Source organism: Mus caroli, chromosome 15 (genome assembly GCF_900094665.2).
Source record: "Mus caroli chromosome 15, CAROLI_EIJ_v1.1, whole genome shotgun sequence".
Taxonomy (NCBI): domain Eukaryota; kingdom Metazoa; phylum Chordata; class Mammalia; order Rodentia; family Muridae; genus Mus; species Mus caroli.
In genome coordinates, this window is record NC_034584.1 from 59,922,660 (window position 1) to 59,942,924 (window position 20,265).

General features: G+C 42.7%; 1 protein-coding gene across 4 annotated transcripts in view; it reads right to left on the bottom strand.

The window, feature by feature from the left end:
* Nucleotides 1-20,265, bottom strand: part of Kcnq3 (potassium voltage-gated channel subfamily Q member 3) — a 277,993-nt gene that overhangs the window by 120,788 nt on the left and 136,940 nt on the right. The gene's annotated exons all lie outside the window — the stretch shown is intronic.

The window sequence follows — 20,265 nt, forward strand, 5'->3', positions numbered from 1 at the left end:
CCAATCTGTTGGTGGTTTTTTTGTCTTATTGATGGTGTCTTTAGCCTTGCAGAAGCTTTGTAGTTTCATGAGGTCCCACTTGTCAATTCTCGATCTTATAGCACAAGCCATTGCTGTTCTATTCAAGAATTTTTCCCCTGGCCAGCACACAATATTAACATCTCTTCAGCTTAAGACAATGAACGCCGATTTATATCTTACTCAAATGATAAGTTATCACTTCTGCCCCCACCACTCTTATACATTAGAACCCAGAGCTACTGACCAGGACTAAATATGTTGGTTCCATTCACATTACAATCTACAGGAGGTTAGGGAGGTAGTGAAAGTTGTAATGAATTCTGCACGTAATTCACTGTTTTGCTAATTTTCTCTTTTTCTAACAAAGGACTTTCAGTTCTTCAGTTTCAAAATCACAAAGTTTATGCTTTCAGTGGGCATCTTAGATCAAGGGATCTCTTGAAACAGCGTAGTTCCTACCTACTTGTACAGAAACATACTGCCCAGAGGGGTCACAAGTTTGCCCAGGTCTGAGAAGTTTCCCAGAACATGACAAAAAAAGGAATAAACCTTGTCATCATTCACAGCCTGTGAGGCTGGGTAGCTCCCTGAACAAGTAAACAGATTACTTACTCCATCCTGTTCTGGGGGATTATGACAGAGGTGAAGAGATGCTTTGGAAACAAAAATGGGTCACTTCAAAAAAGAAGGTAGTGCTGAGATTGTTACTGAGAGGCAGTGGAGGAGGAACCAGGTAGAAGGAGCTGCACACCCAAACATTGGGGACCAAAGGGATCATGCCTCATTCAAAGAACTATGCATGATTACAAAGTGTAGCCAGGGTCCAGTATTTGAATAGAACATGCTATTTCTTGGTGATTTGAATGAGAAAGAGTTTTTTTTTTTTCATTTGCTTTGACTTTCAACTTGACACAGCCTAGAGTCACCTGACAAGAGAAGCCTCAGGTGAGAAATTACCTAGACCAGACTGACCCGTGGGCATGTCTAAGGGGAATTCTGTTCATTCTTAGTTGGGGAGGAGGGCACAGGCCACTGTTGGTGCTGACATTACACAGGCAGCTGGTTTGGGCTGTGCAATGTAGTATGAAGCACTGATTGAGATAGCAAGCATCAGTCGCCCAAGGTTTCTACTTCAAGTTCCTGCTTATAGATCTTGCTTTGATTTCCTCAATGATTTATTATAACCTATAATCTGAAATAAACTCTATAAACTCTTTCATATATATATATATATATATATATATATATGTGTGTGTGTGTGTGTGTGTGTACATATATATGTGTGTGTATATACATATATATACATGTACACATATATATACATGCATATGTATATATATCTACATATATATATTTATATGTACATATACATATGGTATTTGTCACAGCAACAGAATGAAAACAGAACAAAATGGGAAATTTACAATTTTGTTGAATTTATAGAGCTTTAATTCAGGCATTTTCAAATTGAAATAGGATTGGCCTGAGTCCAGCAGGGCATTCAGCCTTCTGCTCTGTTTGTTGTCTATAGAATTAACTGGTCCTCTTTTCACAAGCAGCGGGTGCTTCTCATGTCTTCCATATTTTTCCGGGCATTCCGTGCTAATTTTTTTTTAAATGCATATCTTCCCTCAAAGACTCTTAGACAGATGTTATCAGCCTACACCTTTTGATAGTTTTTTCATCCCTTAAAAAAAATCTAGGGCTGGAGTGATGGCCTAAGGGTTAAGAGCACTGACTGTTCTTTCAGAGCTTCTGAGTTTAATTCCCAGCAATCACATGATGGTTTCCAACCATCTGTAATGGGATCGGATGCTCTCTTCTGTTGTGTGTGAAGACAGCTTACATCAGGAAGGTTATTCAGAGCCCCATGAGTGAGTTTCCCAAAAGAGTCTGGTGGCTATCAATGTTAGGATCCATGGGAGAAGCTTGTGGATTGTTCCTTGCACCCTCTGTACCTGAGTATGTTGTGCAAAATTACAAATGGATTGAATCCTAAGAATGAATAAATGTATAAAGAGAGAGAGAGGAAAATGCATTTCATAGGAGATAGGAATGGAAACAGGATGGAGGGACCCGATTAATTTTTAATCCCTTGGAGGACTCTTGCTCCAAGATCTGAGAAATGCCATGCCCCCATTTTGGAAAATGGAATACAATTAAAGAGGTGGCAGCCTGCTTCAACCTGGGCATCCCTTTGCCTCTTCTGTAATCAGATATTCAACTTCTCCAAAATCTCTTCCTCGCTATACTTTTCTGCCTCTCTGACAAATGAAGCAATTTAAATTCTGCTTATAAGGTCACAGGAATGCATTTAAGACCAGATGGTGATAGAAAGGCTTCAACTGCTGGTTGAGGGGATTCTGGCTTGTAAAGAGGTCAATGCCCTTTTCTATACTCTATCAGAGGTCCCTAAATTGTCATTATGTGTTTGTCTGTTTCCTAGAGAAAGACCTCTGAAGACAAGGAGTATGTCTCAGTCACTTCCTCCAATAGCATGCCTAGAGCAGAGCTAGTGTACATAAACCCTAGTTCTGCAATCAGTGATAAACTGAATAAGCAGAGTATGGCAGAGAGGAGCAAGAGAAGGCAAGACAGAACATAGATCTTCTACAGTTTGTTTTATGTTCCCCACCCTTCCAGGGAAAGCCCTTGCTTGATGTTTCCGGTGGCAGAATATTGGAAGCTTGGCTGGCCAGATGACAGGAATGCCCTGCACAGAGCTAAGAATATACAGACTGGCCTCAAAATTTCTATTTTTGTTCCCAGTAGGAAAGCCTTTTTCCATCTCAGCTTTGAGGGGCTGCTGAAGGCAATCTCACTGTCGCTCACACTGGCTGTTAGAAAGTGTCACATTTGAAAAACAGGTACTCAATTGAGAAGTCCATTAAGAGACACTCAGAGGTCTGGGATGGTACTAGGATATCCCAAACTCAGGAAACATCACTACTGGACACTGTGACCTTATACCTGTAGCAGGATCCACAGGCAAGGAGAAAGCAGCTGTGGTTTCCAAAATTACTTAGGGATCTAGTTCTCCTAACATGCATTTAAGCAGAATCATAGGGGAGCCCTCCCAAGGACATTATATCTTAAGATATACCAATGGCCATGTAAAGGAAATATTATCCAAAATCATTTTGGGATGGAATTCCCATTGATGGCCCCAATGACCTGGCTATAAGCCCCTCCTGGTGTCCAAAAAATGTGTCACCCATAAAACAACCACCAGGGAACATGGGCTCACGAGCCTCAAGATACTGAAGATTGTTAGCTAAAGACTTCAACAGGTAACTGAGCTATACAGGAAACATAAAAGCCTCTCTTCCAGTGTTTCTGGGTATCTACAGATACCCAGAGTTTCTGTCCCAAACTGTGTCTACCCAGACACACTCTGGTTTCTTGGTAGCTTCTTGATAATCCAGTTTCCAGGAATCTCCATCCCCATTAATATGCATTGAGCCATTACCATCTCCAAAGCCTTAGTTTGTACACTGTGTCTTTCTTTGCTACACAGATTCCATGCTCTAGAAATAATAGAAGCTCCCTGTCTTCTGATACATAAATCCAAATATCTCCTCTAGGCTTCCAGACCTTTCACAGGAGATTTTTGGCTTATCCACCCCATCTGTCACTCTCCTACAACCTCCTCCCCTTGTTTTCCACGTCGATCCTGGTATAAAATGAACCCTTCCTACTGGAGATTCTAAACTCGCCTGCCTCAATTGCTATACTCTGATTTTTACATGAATGCTATCTCATTAAAACTGGAATGTTCTACTCAATTCCACTTTCCCTGATTGTCACTGTCCTGATCATATAATTTATTCTGAAATCTTAAATGATGATAGGTCCACAATCAAAGAATTAAAGAAAAGTTTGTAACTACCTAATCATGAGAGTAGGGCTAAACAAAGAGGATGCTGGCTGACAGAGAATGCTGGAAGGAGTTCTTCCCAGGCAGTTAATGGCATTAGGAAGGAGAGCAATCTCCTCTCCAGCCTGATACCTGACTGGGGATGCTGTCACTCAGTGAGATGAAGTAGCAATGACATCAGAGAAAGCCCCTTTGGCTACAGGATGAGAATTGGTTTCTTCTGAGGCAGGTTAGTTCTGAGGCTGCTGCAAAGAGCGAGAAGTGGGAGATGTGACAATTAGCTATGGGAATTGTACAGTCCTGGGGCTCAAGAGCTCTCTGCCTGATGCAGGAAATGTACAGGCAAGCTCATAAATTATAAAGTAGTAGATGGTACAGGCCAGGTGGAAGCCAACCAAAGTAGTCTAGAAAAAAAAGCAAAAGTGGAGAACCTGGGGGCTTTCGAGGCAGTGACCCCTGCCCTGGACCTGGGGAGGATAGGGTAGGTTTCACACGGTGTGACAGCCCTGATTTCCCCATTATAAATCACCATGGGTAGGTGGAGAAACTTCTGAGAATGTCTGTGATGAAATTTCTAAATTGGGTTAATTAAGGTTGGGCAGACTCATCCTGAAAGAGGCAGACACCACCCCATGGGCTGGGATCCTGGCCTGAATAAAAATGAGAGAGAGAGAGAGAGAGGGAGAGGGAGAGAGAGAGAGAGAGAGAGAGAGAGAACCAGGGTTTACTTCTCTTTGCTTCCTGGTTTGATGTGACAGCTGCCTCATCTTCTCACCACCAAGCCTCACCAGCCATGATGGCACCCTCACACTGTGAGCCAAAATAAATCTCTTCTACTCTTTCCCACCCTCCCTCCCTCCCACTCCCCCTCCATCCCCCTCTGGTACCTTAGCTCCCTTCTTTCACAGCAACAGTAAAAGTCACTAATACACATAGAGACGGACACTGCTCTCATTCTTTGTGAAGCATGGCCTGTGCACAGGTTCCAAGGTGGCCATGAAAACAGAAACAGCATTAGGGGAGCACAGCTGTGGAGAATCACAGCACATAGCAGATCCAGAGAGAAGCATGTAGGCAGATGGAAGGCCTGTGGACTTAAGGACTGAGGCGCTTATACACAACTTCCCATTCTCCTTCTCCACTGAAAGGAAGAAGGTGAGGACTTCATTCTCATGGGCGGCAAATGGAGAGGCCGAGCAGTGGCTGCCCTCTATGAGAGCCACTGGTGGCTACATTCTGCAATGTGCTGCCTTATCCTTTGGTCCCTGTGAGGCCTGGAGAACACTCTGAGGGCTCTGGATTTGTTTCTAATGAAGATGCCAAGCTTCTTAAGGTGGGGAAGCCCAGGTTAAGTGATATCACTTCTGTTGAGTCTTCCCCTAAAAAGGGTGAGCTCAAACTAGTTACCAACTCTTACCGTCAGACTGCTCTGGTCAAAAGCCCCTGTTTCTCAGGACTGTGTTTTCTCAATTCTCCTGCCCTCCCACTTCTCCATATGGGGCTGTGCCCTGGTTACTGAGTAAGGATGACTCTGCCTAATTTTATTAGGAAATCTGCCTACCCCAAACCTATTAAATGGTGGTGCTTTGGCCTGCAGATACCATGGACATCTAGAGGAAGCATTTATCTGAAGGAGGCAACAGGTCATCTGCATGTGGCTACAGAAAATCTAGTAAATGATATCACAACCTTCAGCTACTCTTGGTCTACCACTCTGCTAGAGGAGCATGCTTAGAAACATGTGACTAGGTAGAGGGGTGGGAGAATGACTTGAGTCAAAAGGACCTCAGGCTTAAAATACTGCACATCATAGATATTGATCATTACCAGGGAACAGAGGTAGGAAGGGAGAGATGTGGGCAGGCCTGGGGTTCCTTTCTCAGAGATCATGTTGGTCTGTAGAGTTGAAACCCATACAGGAGACAGATAATCAGCAACACCAAGCCCATGTTTAACATCACCAATTAGAACTTAGGGAACAGGCCCAGGAAGGTAAAGGGGATGGAAAAACTTCCATCTGCCAAACTTTTCTTTGTTCAGTAGTTATGAGGTTCTTGCCCTCAGAAATTAAGTCAACTTAGAAATGTACCCAGGAAAATAGAAACTGCTGTGAAACTGAGACAATCACGAAGAGCAAAGATGATATGCATTAAAAACACTGCCTGGTTCAATGCCACAGGAGTTGGCTAGGGCTCAAAGGCAGGTAAAATCCTGGGTTTCTGGTGTTGTAGGATATTTGATAACAACATGAACCCTGGGATTGTGTTATTTACTGAAAAAAAAAAAAAACCCAACTTTTTCTAGATGTGGTGTGGCTCAGTCCTTAGCAACCACCTCTAATCCTTCTAGTTGGAATACAGACATGCCTTTAGTACACACCTTTAATCCCAAACAACGAAGGTAAAGTTTGTAGAAGAAAGCCTTCATGTTTGAAAATAATATCTAATTGAGTGGCAGGCAAAGTGATGAATCAGAGAACGATTTGACAGAATAGGATATTCCTAACTCTCACTAGAGGAGAGGGGAAAGGGAAGGTACTTAAGGGACAGTGCAGAGAGGGAAGGAGGCAGTATTACCAAGAGAATTTTACAGGGATGGGTTAAAGACAGGTGAAGACAAAAAAAGTCAGAGAATGAGAAGGAGCTAGAAGATTTAAACAGATTGTCAAAGTTAGTATAAGGGCAAGCAATTCAGGAGAGGCTGAGAGAGAGAGAGAAGCCAGATTGAATCAGTCAGCTTGGAGAGGAATTTGAACCAGAACAGCTGAGTTGTACCAGCCAACCAGAGTTCAGAAAGAACTAGAAAGGGTGAGTTTATTCATGAGTAAGTCTCAGAGGATGAAAATATTCTAGGTCTAGTTAAGATTGTATGGCGGCTAGAATCTTCCATGACTAAGCTTATGATAGCAGAGGGAGGCAATGAGCTTCCAAGATGACAATTACATCAGGAGAATAAAAAATACTGTTACATTCTGGGACCAGGAATGACACAATTCTTGTCCTGGTCCATCTTTTACCATCCAAAAGGCTATGACCATCTTAACCTTTTTAAGAATCAGGTTTCTAATGTTTGAAATATTGATTCTGAGAGGAGCCCTGCATCGATTGTTTACAGCAACATTATCCAATACAGTTCCTGAAGCCTCTTTTGACCATCTATGTATCTGTTAATCAAAATTATATAAAAGTCAGAACTCTACTTTCTTATAATAGCAACAATAAAGATGTTCCATATGCAGGCATGCAATCCAGCAGGAGACTGGACAGAGCAGATATAAAGTATTTACATCATTACAGAAACAGTGTGGTTTCATTTGTTTAGAGATAGAGTCTCATGGCTAGTGTCAAAGTCACTTTGTAGGCAAAGATGAGTTTGAATTCCTGATCTTTCTGCCTCTACCTCTTGAGCGGTGGTATTACGAGCATATGCCACCACATCTGGGTGTTGATATGGGCTAGAGAAGGAAGACATAGCTCCATGCATTCTAGACCAGCACTCTATCAATTGAGCCATGCACTCAGCCACATGTAGAAAAAGTTCAATCAGGCAGTGTCTCTTATGTCTAAAAGACAACTCACAATAATATTTAGCACAAAAAGTTCAATAGTCACACATGTGCCTGTACATACACAGAGGCACATATAATTTTTTTTCCAATTTTTTATTAGGTATTTTCTTTTTTTTTCTTTGTTTTTTAATTAGGTATTTTCCTCATTTACATTTCCAATGCTATCCCAAAAGTCCCCCATACCCTCACCCCCAACCCCCTACCCACTCACTCCCACTTTTTGGCCCTGGTGTTCCCCTGTACTGGGGCATATAAAGTTTGCAAGTCCAATGGGCCTCTCTTTCCAGTGAGGGCCGACTAGGCCATCTTTTGATACATATGCAGCTAGAGTCAAGAGCTCCGGGGTACTGGTTAGTTCATAACATTGTTCCACCTATAGGGTTGCAGATCCCTTTAGCTCCTTGGGTATTTTCTCTAGCTCCTCCATTCGGGGCCCTGTGATCCATCCAATAGCTGACTGTGAGCATCCACTTATGTGTTTGCTAGGCCCCGGCATAGTCTCACTAGAACAAAATATAACACCATCTAGTTAATTATGGTCTGCAAAGGCCTAGGGCACAAATTCTTAAAGCGGGGAACAAATAGATTAAATGGAGACTTGCAGGTGAGGAAGAACTAGAAAGAATTTAGAAATTATTTTGAAAATGTTAGAAACAAGGCCACATGGGAAGAGGGGAGGAAAGGGGTGAGGCAGACAGCAGGCAAGAGTGCCTGTCCCCTCTCTCTCCTGCACTGGAGCTAAGTGCCATGTTTGTCCCTCTTTGCGTAGTGCTCACTCCCTCACAGAGATGCCTTGCTGACTGGCTGCTGTTGGGGCCTGGCTAATGGATGAGAGAAATAAAACAAAATCCAATTTGTAGAATGAACTATGACCTGCAGAAGGATAAGCTGAACCACCACTGATATGCGCAGCCATTAAGCTCTGGGAATTTGGAACATCAGCTCATTCGGTCCTGTGTATTTCCAGATAAGACTGCAAATTGTAAGAGTGTCTCCATCTGAACTCAGAGGCTCCCCCGATAAGATCACTGACTGTTGGAGCAAATTGCCTAGTTTGTAAGTTTTGACCAATCCTCAGTCCAGATTATTCTCATTCATTCCCATCTGCCCTAAAACCATTCCAAACAACCCTAGCTGGACAATCCTGTAATCCCAGTCCCTAAACCCCCTGTTTAGATACATGATTGAGATTGTGTGTCGGGGCTTTTCTTACTTGCCCGTGGTGTTTAACAAGCCCAGCTGGTTAAGACATCAGCTTTATGCAGTGTGCGGGATTTACTAGGAGGCAGAAGCAGGCTGGAGAAACAAGGAAGCATAGATATGCAGGCACTCTTTCAACAGCTTGGCTTCTTCCGAGCTCTGGCTCAGGCACAATTAAACTCACACCCCTGCTTCAGGTTCTGTTTGATGGCCCGTGTTTACATGTTCTAGTTATACTTAGTCCCAGTCTTGTTTCCGCCACTTAGGGGTGGTGGTAACAATGGCTTCTACAGGTGCCCGTCTGCTATGCTTCAGAAACCCTCGTTTTATGCCCTTTATGCTGCTGATTGTCTAATCCAACCCCTTTTATTACAAAGCTCTGATAGGTGTCAAAGTGAAGGAAGGGTGTGTGTGTGTGTGTGTGTGTGTGTGTGTATTGTGATCTATTCACATGAGCGTGCAGGTATATGCACTCATACTGGCATACAGGTAGAAGCACTCGTGTTGGCACATGGGTATATGCACTCCTAGTTGAACACAGAGGCCAGAGGAGAATGTCAGGTGTGTTCTATCATCTTCATGTTGAAAGGGTATTTCACTAGACCTGAAGCTGCCTATTGTGCTGAAGCCAACTAACCACTGAAGCCCTGAGATCTGACTGTCTTACTTCCCAAGGCCAGGGTTATAGGTATGCTCAGCATAGCTCAGCTTTGCATGCTGGTTGCTGAGGACTTGAACTGAGCTTGAAGAACAAGCACCTTTATCCACTGAGCCGTCTGCCATTCTCAAGCCTTGACTCATATCACTGGTTATATCTCTGGTCAAGCAATGTGCTAAGCCCACATTCTAGGTTGTCTTCATAAGCAACTGAACAGTAAGGCATCAGTAGCATCTCACACATGAGGAAAATGAAGCATGGTGCCAGGCATCCCATTGATGTGCAGTGCCAGAGCACAGGCCTCCCACAGTCCACTCTTTGATTTCTTCAGATCTAAACTGGACCGTGTATGTAAGCATTTGATATATGCGTCTATTCTACTCAAAGGTCCTCCATGCTCTTGGAGGTTGATCCCACTGTTTATGCTTTTGCTTTCTTTTTTTTTTTTTTTCTTTCCCCATCTCAGGAACACTCTGATTTTCTACTATGCTTTCACAGTTTTTTGCTCAAGAACTGATATATCTGTTTTACTTCTGAGGAACCATTGCCAAAGAAGTCATATCTTTTCCTTCAGACCTCTGATCATCCATCTCCTGGACTTGGACATTAGTGTCCTGAAATCCAACACTGTAGGTGGCAGTTTCCACACTTAAGGAGGGTAAGATACATGGCGAGCGTCTTCATGGCTGCATATCTGTTTCCTATCTGAGTAGGCCTGGGTGTAACACAGCCAATCTTATGCCAACACATGTGTATATAAATCAGTATTATCCATAAATATGTTAAGAGTAAGACATGCTATCAGGGAATACTATGAACAGAAGTCAGTATAAAGGGTGCTTACAGAGATATCTCAAGAATGATCTTTAAAAAAAAACAAAACAATTATGAACTCACTTGTGCACATGTGAGCACATACACTTCCCGCCTGGGGAAGAAAACATAGTATCCTCTGCCTTCACTAAATGAGACATTGACTGCATCTTTGTATATTCTGAGCTGGTCATTGGTAGGAAAAAAGATTCCACATAGGGAGTTTATGGGATCATAGATAGGACTAATTCAAGACAGAAACAAAGGGACTCAGAGGCTGGCAGAATCCACATGGTTATAGCACTGGACGTGGCTGAGGCCAACTCAGTCACTCCAAGTGGGATTTTTCTTTGCCCCTTATGAACATAGACCAGACTAGAATTGAAAAGCTGAAAACACATTTGCAAATCTGTGGTATACGGAGAGCAAGTGCAGGGTCTGGTCAGCTGCTGAATTGTGCGAATCAAGCCACCTCTAGACAGCCTGAGATCCATGTCCAACACTGGCTCCATGTGGCAGTGAGCTACTCTAGGAGGAGTATATCAATGGAGGAGTGTATCAGGGAAGGTAGAGAGGGAAAGGGCACTGGCCCCAGAGACTCTGATTTAGTGAGCTGCTCATGGTCTTCCTGATGCTAAATTATAATTCAGATGGCTGATAGAAAGTATTGAACAGAATGGCAGTAGGAAAGGGGGGCAGATTCTAGAGTTTTCTCTTGTATGTAACTGGAGCCTCACCATGTTATATTTCCAGTCATAACTGTTTTATCTCTGAAGTCTCATTTCCATATCCAAGTCTCCCTCATGGCTATATACTCTTGAACAATGGGGCTGATGATTTGCACTGCACAGTCCCCAGAGCCCAGTGAATGGCACAAAGTATCCCTCATAACTGCTCATTTAATTGAATTGAATTAATGATGCCAAGTATGAGCTACTGCCAGTGGGTTTAGCCTTGAGACAAATGCAAAGAACAATCATCTTTAAGCAAAGGGACTCCTGGTCACTGAAGCAGTCACAGTGGTGGTCTGTACACAAAAGACAACTGACAGCAACACATCCTTTCATAACAGAGATCAGAGATGTTAAGCAACTCAGGGAGTCTCAGAGCTACCAAGCTCCCCTGGTGACAAAAACTTGTCTGTCCCCTTCCCTTTTCCCTGGGCCAGCTGGCTCCTCCTAAGAGAATCTTCTGCTTCTTTGGGAGCCCCCTGGGGGCAGGCAGCATTTGTCTCTCTTCCCAGAATGGAGGACTAAAGTTTCCTGGGGCTTCCTAAGTGTTTTCAGTGTCAGGCCCTGTAGGACACCAAGTTAGGAAGGAGAAAGAACAAAGAGCTTCAAAGGGACATCTCTAGAGGTTCACAACAGTGGCAGCTCCAGGATTGGAGTTAAATTAAAAACCAAGCTGAGAGAGGAGTTTTCCCCGCTAGGCTTGGAGCCTCTCAACTCCCCCTTTCCTGCCTAGTCTCCTGGGCCTGGGCTTTCTGTTCTGTCAGGAGCTCCATGTGCAGTTTGGGAGTCCACCAGCTAGCCAAGTGAGATGGTGGGTAAGTATGGACAGTGAGGGGTCAGGCTGCAGGGCTACAGGCACCACTGGAGAGAAATAGATTGAAGACAGGGGTGCCAGGGAAGGAGGCTATGAATTTGATATGCAAGTGACAGGCTCAACAGGGACTCAGTGAGGTATCTCCCTAGAAAATACAATTGGACAGATGTAACTAGGTCTCTAGATCCTTGTTGAAGATCCTTGTGAGGGGGCACATGTGAGACAGATCAGACACCAGGGACTGGGGGTGAGACCCTAGGCCTCCCACTTTTAAGATGCTGGTCACTCGATGAGAACAGATCCACACCCTTGCCAATTCAGTAACATAATTCTCACCTCAAAACAATAAGAATTTATTCTGGAGCCCAATGAGTGACCGTGACTGGGGCAACATAGGTTATGCCAAGTTCCACGGTTCAACACGGAAGCAGTTAAATGAAGATTTTATAGTAACAGAACAAAGATAAATCAAGCCACTTTTCTAATACCCTGATGGGTATGTTGGGAAGGAGAGTAATAGTACAGCTCGGGGGGGCAGGGGGGGTACTCTGCTATAGGCTTTTGATGCTCTCTGATAACATTCTTAGCCCTGTGATAGGTGGAAAGTAGAGTCAGGGTGTTAACCAGTACATTCCTATAGGTGTTTACCTGTTTGTCATAGACTATTAAGTCAGACACAGACTTGTGCAAGGAATGGCCCTTTAGAGGGCTCATGATAGCCCAAGATAAGTTGTAATTCGTATTTGAACCTGCAAAAGTCCAAATTCTCCATCCATCTGACAAAGTTCTTCTCAGTCAACCAGCCTTCTAGAAGATTTCAGTTTGAGGATATGGCTTCTTTCCAGAAATTTCTATTCACAGTCTGGAGAAATCAGGGCACCCCCCCCCACACACACACCCCCTATGGCTCTTATCTCTACCTCATGTTAGAATGGCAGGGGTTTATAGACAAATGTGTTTGCTTATCTCTGCTGCTCGGACCAAGTAGATTAGAAGCCTTAGAGTTATGGGAGGATCCCCCAACCCCTGGGGGTGAGTTATACAATTAATGGCTCCCCTTCCCCCTCATCTTTCTTCTTAAGGGTCCCTGAAGTGCTGTCCATGTGGCTATCTTTTGTTTTTACTTTATTCTACTTGTCTTAGTGAAGCGCCTCCCCCGGTTTTAAGGGGTCAACCTCTATCAATGAAAGTTCCTGGAAAGAAGCTCTGTCCACACAGCCTTGATTGACTAATTAGAACATCAATGGTGCAGAGATGGTGGGATGCTGCAAGCCCAGAGCCAAATTATCTTGGGGCATTTTTAAATGCCTTAATACCCACTTATTGGTCTCCTCTGCACATGCTCTAACATTTTGTGGCCATTATGTAAGTTCTTGTAGGAGCCAACTCCAAATTTCCAATAACCAAAGGGCTAAGAATAGCATCTAAGGCCGACAGCAGAGTTTCCCTGATCTTCTATAACCCACCTACCTGATGTACCCACCGGTAGATTTGAAAAGTGCTTTGATTTATGACTTCCTTCGTTCAGGTGATATAAAAAACATCAAACCACTACTATGTTGAAACATGGAATTTAGGGCAACTTTAATCTGTGTTTCCAGGCCATGGTAATTCATATTTAACTTCAGAATAAACTATCTCCTTTATCCTCTTTGAGTTGAGTTTCTTGTGTCAACAGCTCTCTTTACCTATAAGGCTCAGTGACACTGTCTCTGCTACAGTGTCCCAGATTTCCTAACTCCTCTCTCACCTCAAGGCTCATTATGGCCCCCATTGGGCATGAAGCTGGCTTTCCTAACAAAGGTCATTCTAGAAGGTAATTTCAGAGTACCATAGCAGATTGTGAAGTTGTATCAATATTAACATGAAAAAAGTCAATGTGTAGAGAAAGCCTCTCTTAGCCTGGAGACATCTAATGACAGAGTATGGATGAGAAAGGCCACAAATGATGACAAATACAAACGGTAAGACCACTACATATAACCACGTTCTATGTGGATAGCTATCGTTGGGGCTCTTTCTTCAGTCACTAGCCCACCTCCATTCTTGGAGAGTGTCTCTCCTCCTCCCTGCTCCATCTCTATTTCTATTCTGTGCTTGAGTGGCTTTTTTCTTCTCTCCTCCTGATAGTAGCTGCCAGTGTTTTTACCTAATCTGTACTGTTTTTCCCTCATACACTAATAAAATTATCCTTGAGTTTCCCTTTGAGGCAGCTTCTAAATTCTTTTATTAATGAGACTAAGAAGCCCTGAAGAGAACCTCAATTTTCCTGGTTACAGCATCAACTTATTTCTTGAAACTGCCTCTCTCTATCTCCTTAACATTAGGCACTATGCACATTAGTTTTGTTTTGTTTTTATAATTATCATAATCAGTGAGCAGACTGACACCTGTGAGAAGAAATGGTAACTTCAGGGCTTCTAATGGGGTCCGTCCTGAGATTGACATGGCTTACTCACTAATCGAGTCCTCACAACAACCCCATGACTTAGGAACATTTATTAAGCACCTCCCATTTGCTGGGTAAACACTTTATTGTGTGAATCTCCTGCTAGACAATTGACAGATTCCTAGGGCCTCGTCCATGGAACAAGATTCACACCTGAAGAGGTGGTGGAGCCAAGGAATGGGTCAGATCCCCTCTAGGTCTGGCACCCTGAACATCGGGGCCTGATTAACAGGTATATTTCAGAAAAGCAAACAAATGCCCAGAGTCATTGACAGCGAGCTGCAGCACCAAGTACCAAGGGCTGTACATAAAAAAATCCCACTGATGTCAGGTTGCAGTCCAAAGAAGGAACTGCTGATTGCACATAGGTTCTGCAAACACAAAATGCTTTGAAGATGTATAGGCGAGCACAAGTGTGCATCCTACTGAAACATATCTCTTGTCTGGGGAGCTGAATCTCGTTGTCTTACACAGAAAGAAGGTAAAAGGCTAACAGCTGGAAGAGCCCAAAACCCTTAGACTCAGCTCCCAACAGCGTCTGGACAGACTCCCTTGCCTTCATTTGTGCTTTGTCTAGAAAGTACCACTACTATCAATTATGTTATAAATGCATCTTAAATGAATCTTCCTTCCACATAAACCTAATCATAGCATGAGCAAAGGGAAATTTATACCATACCATTTAACAGGAAAGCCAGACCCCCTCACATAAAGGAATTACCTCAAGGATAAATGTGCTAGACTTCATAATGTTATGAAGTGAAAACCATTTTAAACTGAAGGCAATACATTTCTTTGTCTCTGATACTGCACAGAAGACAGAGCAACCCACAGAGATGGGCCCTGCTCAGAGCCACAGAAACACCAAGACAGCCATGCAAACTTTATATCCTCATCCAGACCTTTTCCCACTTCTGTATCACTGAGTGGTGTCTGTTCATTGCAATTTTGGCTGCTTGTCTGTCTGATTAATTGTGCAGCCTCAGACCTGTCTCCATTTTACCTTAAAAAAAAACCTCACTCTCTCTCTCTCCCCTAATCATCAGACTGTTATTCATGGCCACCGAATGTCCCCATCAGTTCTGTCCTTGGCAGACTGCACTGGTAGGAATGAGGCTCTTCATTAGGGCCACATAAAGGGACTCCCCCTTAAAGAGTTAACAGACCTGGCTGCAGAGCCTAGCCCTACTGCCTGAGTAGCCTTCTGTTTCTGGAACTCTTGATATAAGTCGGAAATACATTGGCTGAGTGGACTCTGCTTAAAAGGTGTTCAGAGTAATATTAGAATCAACTTCTTAGGGAGAAATCTACATGGCTAATTACATTTTTAGATCGAAAAAATTAGGGAAACACTGGGAATAAGGTTCACTAAGAACCAACTGTATCAGAATCATAAATGCCTGCCTTTAACAGGACTACTAGCCTGTTACATTAGGTTGGTGCTATCCAGTCATTCAGCAGGCCTTTCTTAGAGATCTGTCCTGTGTCCAAGAGTTTTCTGAGTGTGTAACACATATGACTTCTTTCTGTTGCACAGATACACTAGGAAGCAGCTACAAATAAAGAATCTGAGGATTGAGATATAAGACTGTCCTCTGGCAATGAGTTTGTTATAAAGGTAAGCAAACAGAACTGAAATACATATACATAAGCAATGCATACTTAGATATATACGCATGTACATACATACATACTTACAAGCACATATATACACATACACACATAATACACACATATACAACCATGTATGCATGCATTTTCTTTAAGGACTCTAAAGGGTTAAAGTGATATCAAGCTAGCAGGCTCTGTCTAGACTCGTTCCATACTTCATTAATATACCGGTGAGGTTATAAGGGAAAGTCAGAATTTCCGAACTCATAACCACACTGAAAATCAGAAGTGATAAGCCAATTAGTGACTGAATTAGGAAAGACATTTTGTTAGCCCTGTTTGGTAAATTCACACATGTGATGTGCTTAGGGCAATGTCTGGCACATGGAAACATTCAGTAATTGTGAATTATTATTTGCTTAAAGTTAAATGAGCTGCCCCCAGGGAAATAATTCAGAATTATGGTATGAATCAGCAGATACCAGCTTTAGTCACTTCTGATCTTAGCATATCCCCCAAAACAAAAGTGAAAAAAAGAGTTCAGCCAAAGCATAAAATCAGGGATCCACCATGACATGCTGAATCCTCAGAGATATGTCAGTCACAGAAAACATCCCAACAGGGGCAGAAACACAAGAAACATAGGGGTTCCATCTTCATATCTTGGGCTACTTTATTTGTCTCTCACTGCAAACGGATGGACCCATGACAGTGTAGAAACAGTAGCTCCCACCACAGTTCATCAAGACCACTACAAGGAGCAAAGTCCTGAGACTTAGATTGGGCACTGTGCACGTAAATATTACAACTGCCCATCTAGAAGGAGCTGGTGGTGGATGAAGCCAGGGAGAAGCCTGTTTATTGTTGTTTATTGGCTAGTTCCAACCAAGAAAAATACTTTTCTTAGATGAATTGAGACAATCAAATGGCGATGGTGGAACCTAGTGATGGAACATGCTGAGTGGAAAGAACATAATGATTTTACAACTGGATATAGGAGAACCCTGTTGCTATGCACTGGAAGTCACAAGGGGATAACTCATGAAAAAGGAGCCAAGCAGGAGAAAAGGTAAAATTATAATCGGGAAGATGGAAACAAAGGTCCATCCCCGAGAACCTAAGGTGAACTACAAGGGATAGCTTTACTTATGGAAAGAATAATTATACATAGACACACAATTCTGTGATATTTCCCAGGTTTCTATGGTCAGTCTATATTTAACTGGGTAATTTATGAATTTATGAAAACAGTTGTTTTCCCCCAGTTCTGGACGATGTAAAGCTCAAGTTGAGGTGAAGAGATCTGGTGAAAGCTTTTCTGGTTGCATCCTGGCACAGTAGAAAACTCTATGGCAAGTCAGCTGTCTGTTCCCTAAGACCACCTGATAGCAGCATCCCTATGTTCAGAAGAGTGCAACTTAAACACCTATCAAGAGGCCTTACCTCCCAACATAGGTAATTAGAGGCGGGTAGTCATCAAGCCAAACCATCAGTGTTCTTACAAGAGGACACATTGTGAAAGCCCACATGAAGATGGGGCAGAGATTAGGAGGAATGCATCTGCTAGTCACGGAGCCTTGATAGTTTCTAGCAAGAAAGGTAGTTCCTTGCTTTCAGAGATTATAACTGAAAATTATAATCTGGAAATTGTTTCCAAAACCAGGATTTGGGAGAATAGGGTGACACAGGGGCTGCTACCCTTGTATAATAACCACCCACATAGCCCAGAGATCTAAGGTACAACCAAACATGAACAGAATGTCAATGGAATGATTTCTAAAGGTACTCTGATATACTCATAGAGTGGAGACTAGCATAACCATCGTCAGAGAGTCTGATGGGAGCAGATACAAAGAACCACAGTCAAACATATGATGGAGCTCTGTGAATTCTGCAGAACATGGGGACAAAAGATTGTATGAGTCAGAGGGGTGAAGGACACAGTAAGAAAAATCCATAGAAGCAACTAACCTGGGCTCAGAAGGGCTCACAGAGATAAAGGGACAATCAGAGAGCCTGTATGAGTCTAATCTAGAGCCTCTGCATATATGGTATGGTTGTGTAGCTTGGTACTTTGGGGGGACTCCTGACAGTGAAAGCAGGAGCTATTTTTCACTCTTCTGCCTGATATTGGGGCCCTTTTCCTCTTTCTAGGTTGCCTCATCCAAACTTGATGTGAGAATATATAACTGGTTTTATTGGAATTTTATATGCCATGATTAAGATTGATATCCCTGGAGGGCTTGCCCTTTTCTTAAGGGAAACAGAGGAGGAGTGGGTCTGGGGAGAGGGGAAATAGGGTGTGGCTGGGAGGCGAGGAAGGAGGGAAAACAGTGGTAGGGATGTAATATGTAATATGCCAAACAAGAACAAATAAATAAGAAAAACCATTGAATATTTCTATCTCCCTAGAAAGTTTTATAAGGGACATTTTGAAAGATGAACTCACAGTGACTTAAGCAATGTTCTCAGGAGCCACAAGGGCCTAAAATCATCAAGGCAATTAATTGTTTGCATCAATAAAGCATTTGATCAAAGTCATTTTCCACTCTTGGAAAAAAAAAGAAAAGGAAACTGTAATCTGAGGCTAGGTAATTGTGTTGATATTAGAGACTATCTTGTGAGCCATGAGACAGGATCCAATTAATGTTCTTGAAGAACACAAGGACCCACATTATCATCACAGTAACTTAATATCATCCTTTCAAAAGCTATAACCAGGAGAATTAGAACCAGAAACAGGATTTCAGCTTTTACAAACTTGGAGATAAATGTGCCATTGGAGTCAGCAACCCAAATGTCTCCTGTAGCAGAGGCAACGCTTACTGAATAGTCAAGCAGCCAATACATCCATTTCCACTCTCCCTGAGTTCTCAGCTGAATCTTCCCAGTAACATGATTAGGGGGGGGGGAATTTGATGATACAGCAAATGAACAGAGAAGAGAGGAAGAGGTGCCTAAGAGTTCAGAGCAGAAAGCAGAGCACCTGTGTGTTGACTTCTGAGTCACATGTCACAAACATCCAAGTGACCACATCAAAACAGAACTAACAAACAGCAAACAGACCAAACCTAGACATCAGAACTAGTAAAGTAAGAGGTTGCCAAGGGGCTGCATCCTAAATTAAACAGACACTCCACGTTGTGGTACTTCCCTTATGAACAGTTAGGAAAGGTTAAATCAAAGCGAATAACTCCACTTAAAGCAGTAAGATCACCCCAACTACAAGTCCAGCAACTACATAAAGAGGGGAAAGAAAGTCATGACATCAGGGTCAGATGTATGAAGACAGAGCCAGGTAAAACACCATCCTGAAAAGGTGGCTCAACATTTTTATCAGTTCCCAGTTAATTTAACTTCCTTCCAAACCTAGACCTTTTTGTGGAGATATGGTTTAATGGATTGAATCTAAATTAAATTTGCGAATAAAATACCAGAAAGTTTAGGAAAACAGGGTAGCAAGAGGAATCTTGTCCTGAAAGAAAATGACAGTTACTCAGTGCCATTAGTAATAAACTAGGAGAGTACAGAACCTGTTATTTGTATCACAAGGTGACCAAGAGCACCAAGGTAATATCATGAGTTCTAACAACAGTGTTCTTTGATGTTTTCAAAGGAAATCTAAATATGAGCAGGATTTTATCAGATGCACAAATATGACAATCCTCATAACCAGCAGAGAAGGTAAGCAAGCATGCTGAGGTATAATTGGTTGGATAATCAGGAGTGGGAGAAACAAAAAAGAAGAACATGAAGTTAGAAGTTGGATTCCATGTCACATGTGATGGACATCTAGCTGAAGAATGACTCTAACAGACGGGTGACATGGACAGGTTAGGATCTGGGGATCAGCTGACTAGCTGGTATTTTATGTGAGTTGGTTCGGAGGAGCTGGAGAGATGTGATATTGACTGTAATGACCAGGTTTCTGGAAGAAACCTAGCACAGTAGGCTGAATTCTCATAGAGCCAAGAGAACGGGGCAACAGAGCTGAGAGCTGCTCAGCCCGGAGATAGATCAGAAAAAGGGAATGGTAGGGCATGCATAAGGCAGCATGAGAAGTTTTGAGAACAGAAGAGGGAAGGTCTTGGCCTTCGGGGAAGTTCAAGAAGGATCTCTGATAGAGAAGGAGATTCCTGGGGAATATTTAACACATGGAACCGAGGGAGCACAAGCTTTCTCTTAGCTCAGCTTCCCCAAGTCACAGCTCAGCTCTTTTAGCCCTGTGACGTGAGAACCCTTCCCTAACCCAACCCCGATTTTAACTGTCAAATATCCACCTTGAAAGAGAAGCTAGAGTATTTCACGGCTCTTATTTGGGGGATCTTTTGAGTTGTAATATGTAATATGTAATATGTAATAACATAAGTAGTTTCTCTAGGAGTTCCTACATTTCTTCAAGTCTGAAAATAACATTGCCCATGTTCTTTCTTTCTTCCTTCCTTCCTTCCTTCCTTCCTTCCTTTCTTTCTTTCTTTCTTTCTTTCTTTCTTTCTTTCTTTCTTTCTTTCTTTCTTTCTTTC